Source organism: Strongylocentrotus purpuratus, unplaced genomic scaffold, assembly GCF_000002235.5.
Source record: "Strongylocentrotus purpuratus isolate Spur 01 unplaced genomic scaffold, Spur_5.0 spur5_scaffold_17, whole genome shotgun sequence".
NCBI classification, from domain to species: Eukaryota; Metazoa; Echinodermata; class Echinoidea; order Camarodonta; family Strongylocentrotidae; genus Strongylocentrotus; species Strongylocentrotus purpuratus.
The window spans coordinates 28,813,962-28,818,662 of NW_022145602.1; the positions used below are offsets into that span (position 1 = coordinate 28,813,962).

Here is a 4,701-nt window from a genome sequence, read left to right on the forward strand (position 1 = left end):
TTTTACTCAAACTGTTATTATGTCAGTTCGTACACCCTGTAATTCATTAAAATTGTAAGTGACATGAATGGGAATTTCAGTTCCACAGCTTAGCCATTCAGGTTTGTGGCTACACCCTACCTCTCCCCCTCCCCCAATCTCTCTCTATAAATTATAATGAAGTGAAAAAAAAACCTTTTTTCTAGCAGTTTAACTATCGGGTGAGTGTAGATCTACATGTAATTTTGGAAATATTCCTCTTCAGCTTGGACTCATGGGTTAGCTTTTGGGTGGAATCTCTGGCATTATGCACTGCTTTCAGATCCAGGGAACATAGACGCAAGGAATTCTAGTGCATGAATAAAGCAAAAAGAAAGGGATACAATTTAAGACAAACTTTTATATATTTTAAAACTGGAACATAAACAATGAATTAAATAATGAATTATGTCAGAAAAGTAATGCTTGGTAAGATTTATCAGAAATAATTTCTTATTGCTCACAAACATAAAGTCAACACACCTTTGGATTTTAAACATTTGTGGGCAATGCAAAACGTGATTCAGGATTTCGTTTGGTAAATTATCAATACAATTGTAGTTTGCTGATGAGGGCCATGACTCACCAATCGGATTAGTGGAGCCATCGATTTGGAAATATTCCTCTTCAGCTTGGACTCATGGGTTAGCTTTTGGGTGGAATCTCTGGCATTATGCTTTGTTTTCAGATCCAGGGAACATAGACGCAAGGAATTCTAGTGCATGAATAAAGCAAAAAGAAAGGAATACAATTTAAGACAAACTTTTATATATTTTAAAACTGGAACGTAAACAATGAATTAAATAATGAATTATGTCAGAAAAGTACTGCTTGGTAAGATTTATCAGAAATAATTTTTCATTGCTCACAAACATAAAGTCAACACACCTTTGGATTTTAAACATTTGTGGGCAATGCAAAACGTGATTCAGGATTTTGTTTGGTAAATTATCAATACAATTGTAGTTTCAGGGATGCCAGTTAGAATTGATCAGAGGGCCTGAAAAATCACCTAGAATGTGCTAGCTTGTACACAAAAAACCTAAACTATGGTATGAAAATAACTCGCCAGGGCCTGAATTCAGGCTATTGCCTGAAAACTGGCATTCCTGTAGTTTGCTGATGAGGGTAGAATGAAAGCTCCTTGACCTATGCTGAAGGGTAAAAAAACACTGTTTGAACTCACATAATATTGTCGGTTATTGCAACATACCTGCAGGTTTTAGTGATCTAAAATTAATTGAATTATAAATATATTTGAAACTCATGACAAATAACTGAAATAAGCCTTTCAAATGAAATGAACCATTATGTAGTGTCTAATTGGTCAGTGTCTCAGTGATCATGCACAATATGACAAATAAATGTACAGAAATAATACAAGTACATGTACACATTTACCGATAATGGCTTCAAGTTCAACTGTTTCAAGAGGCTGCTGATCCTTAGGGAAGTAGGGAACATCCACAAGGTTGAGAGAAAGTAGCATTTTCTGCATGGTTTCACATCAATATACTGAGGTCACAGTGTGCTTTGAATCCACTTCTTTGACGAAAGATGTTAAAAAAGGATGCCTACAAATAAATGAGAAAATGAATAAAGTTAAAACAAAACGAATGGTTGATAATGTATGCATGTGCAACACATATACTACAAACTTCTTTGAACAGCCTGTGGGGAAAGAATTTTGTTTACCATTTACAGGTCTAACCGATTATTTTCAGATAAAGATTTCTGTATACGCGGTAGCCTATAAGATAAATTTGCTGTCTAAAGACTATAAAAACGACTTGTTTAAGGTTACATGTTTGTGACACAAGTCACTGCTTTATTCCTCTACGTATCGACACGTAATGCTCAATTTCCAGACATCTGGGCCCGGGCCGGTAGTACACTTTCTCACAGGTTTCACTTTCACTGCAAACCGCTGCACATTACAAGTGCATACCGATGGTGGTTGCGGGCGGGCGCACGCCTGTGTGAAGTTATCTACCGTACAATGAGGAGGTAGATCACTTCACGCAGACTTACGTGCCCCCGCAACCCTCCATCTGTATGCACTTGTATTGTGCAGCGGTTTGCCGTGCAACCTGTGAGAAAGTGTATACTACTATCAACGTTTTTCCGAAAAAATACTCCCCCCCAAAATAAGAAAATTGACCAGAAACAGGTTAGAAACATAACGACTTTTAAATCATGACCGGCATTATTTGAACATTTCATGAATATTTGCTTGATTTGGGGTAGGCCTAGATCTAGACCTATGTTTTAGATTTTTAGGACTCTCTCCACGCTAACTCCGGGAAGCTCCAACACCTGCGCCGCAGGCGTCGGAGCTTCGGGTTTGTGCATCAAAAAACATTCTAACAGCGGGTTGGGTGACATTATCTCAAAATATGCAAAGGGAGTAATTACAATTTTGACTCACTAGGTTGCTCGACTCCTCTGGGCATCTAGGCGGCAACTTTAAATTATAATTTGAAGAAGTCTTCGATGGGAAAAAGGGGGTGATTCTTCGTCCTATCCTGACGATTCTTCCATGTTTCGTCGATTCAACCGGCAAAGAGAAAGTACGCACTAAGTACGCATGCGCGGTAGTGCATACTTTCTCTTCGCCGGTTGAAACGACGAAACAACATGGAAGAATCGTCGGGATAGGACGAAGAATCACCCCCTTTTTCCCATCGAAGACTTCTTCAAATTATAATTTAAAGTTGCCGCCTAGATGCCCAGAGGAGTCGAGCAACCTAGTAAGTCAAAATTGTAATTACTCCCTTTGCATATTTTGAGATAATGTCACCCAACCCGCTGTTAGAATGTCTTTTGATGCAAGCTAGAACCCGAAGCTCCGACGCCTTCGTCATCGGCGTCTGAGCTTCCCGGAGTTATCTCCACGCCAGAGTTAATGGGTCACTGGTAAAATAGTCTGGATATGATTCTAAACTAGTAGTAGATCTACAGTATTGCTTGGAATAAAGTAGACACTCTCACACTGTGTCATGCGTGACTGCATGTATTATCCGTCTTTGACTTCTTCTTCTTCTTCAATATAATCTGCCTCCTTCAATACTAATTGCTGATGCCGTATACTCAGCCTGATTGGGGTGTGCAGGTGGACCATTAGTACCATGATTACACCGGGTTTTCCCCCTACTCTTATACGAAAAGTGCAATGGGTTCTTAACGTGCAAGGGTGGTGACTCTCCTGTACGAGGGACGGAGTGTTTTCCACTTGACATAGCCTGCGTCTATGAACAGGGGAAGCGCAGGCCAGTAGATCTAGACCTAGATTTCTAGATCTAGTGCCAAAGCTTTCATCAGTTTGCTTCTCTTATTTTTCTGCTTTCTTTTAGTTTTAGTCTTTTAGAGCAGTTGTATATTCGAGTTAGATTTCCCTTTAAAGCCATGCAGCCCATGTGTAGGCAAATGAGTAAACTTTTTTGCTTTAAATGATGCCCCATGCCATGCATACCTTCAATCAAGACCCTACATAAAAATACATATATGGGATCATACATTCCAAATCTTGTCAGCAAGTGTTGAAAGTCCGAGCTCACTATCACTGACATTATAGTGACATAAGATCATACATTGAGTCTACATATCAACTTTTCAGAACAAAAAACAGTAACTATAGATTTATGTACTTTTTGTAAATAAATTAGGTAATTCTAGGACTTACCCATACTGTAAATTTGCAGGAGAAAACGAGAGTATTCAGGAGGATGAAACTTCATGCAACGGCTTTTTTACTCTGAATTCAAATACATTACATACACATCGCGTCGCATAGTAGTCCTACGCCTTGCATGCCTTGAGTACTATGCAGCTGTACACACACGTACACACTCCCGTTTGAACTAGATGCGAGCATGTTTAGTCTTGATCGATATTGCAGACCTTGGTGCGTGTTAAGATGTTGCACAATCTGTAAATTGGTCCACTATAATGACTAATGACATTTGAGGGGGGGGGGAGAGTTGTTCCCTAATTTCAATTCTGACAATTGCCCTATTTACTTTGACTTACGCTCATATTAGATGTTGTAGTCTTTACCCGATTATTATCTTGGAAATGATTAGGTAATTAGAGACGTCATAATGACGTCGTTATAACGTCGTCCTTACGACAAAAAAAATCTTGGAAAAGTAGTCTTTAAAAGAGGTCATAATGACGTCGTAATGACGTCGTCAATACGACAAAAAATATATTGGAAAAAATAGTCTTTTAAAGACGTCGTAATGACGTCGTCGATACGACAACAATTATCTTGGAATAAATAGTCTTTAAAAGAGGTCATAATGACGTCGTCAATACGACAACAAGTATCTTGGAAAAAATAGTATTTTAAAGACGTCATAATGATGTCGTTATCACGTCGTCAACGACAACATTACATTGGAAAAAATTAGTCTTTTAAAGACGTCATAATGACGTCGTCGTTACGACAAAAATTAGCTTGGAAAAAATAGTCTTTTAAAGACGTCATAATGACGTCGTTATCACGTCGTCAATACGACAACATTACATTGGAAAAATAAGTCTTTTAAAGTCGTCATAATGACGTCGTTAGCACGTCGTCAATACGACAACATTACATTGGAAAAATTAGTCTTTTAAAGACGTCATAATGACGTCGTCGATACGACAAAAATTAGCTTGGAAAAAATAGTCTTTTAAAGA

At 38.3% G+C, this 4,701-nt stretch overlaps 1 long non-coding RNA gene across 1 annotated transcript; it reads right to left on the reverse strand.

The window, feature by feature from the left end:
- Positions 1 to 3,796, reverse strand: LOC115924975. The gene is made up of 4 exons (XR_004064521.1): positions 3,701 to 3,796; positions 1,420 to 1,592; positions 605 to 733; positions 1 to 328 (listed from the first exon to the last, which is right to left on the reverse strand). It is a non-coding gene; the product is annotated as an uncharacterized LOC115924975 (long non-coding RNA).
- Positions 3,797 to 4,701: the final 905 nt, after the last annotated feature.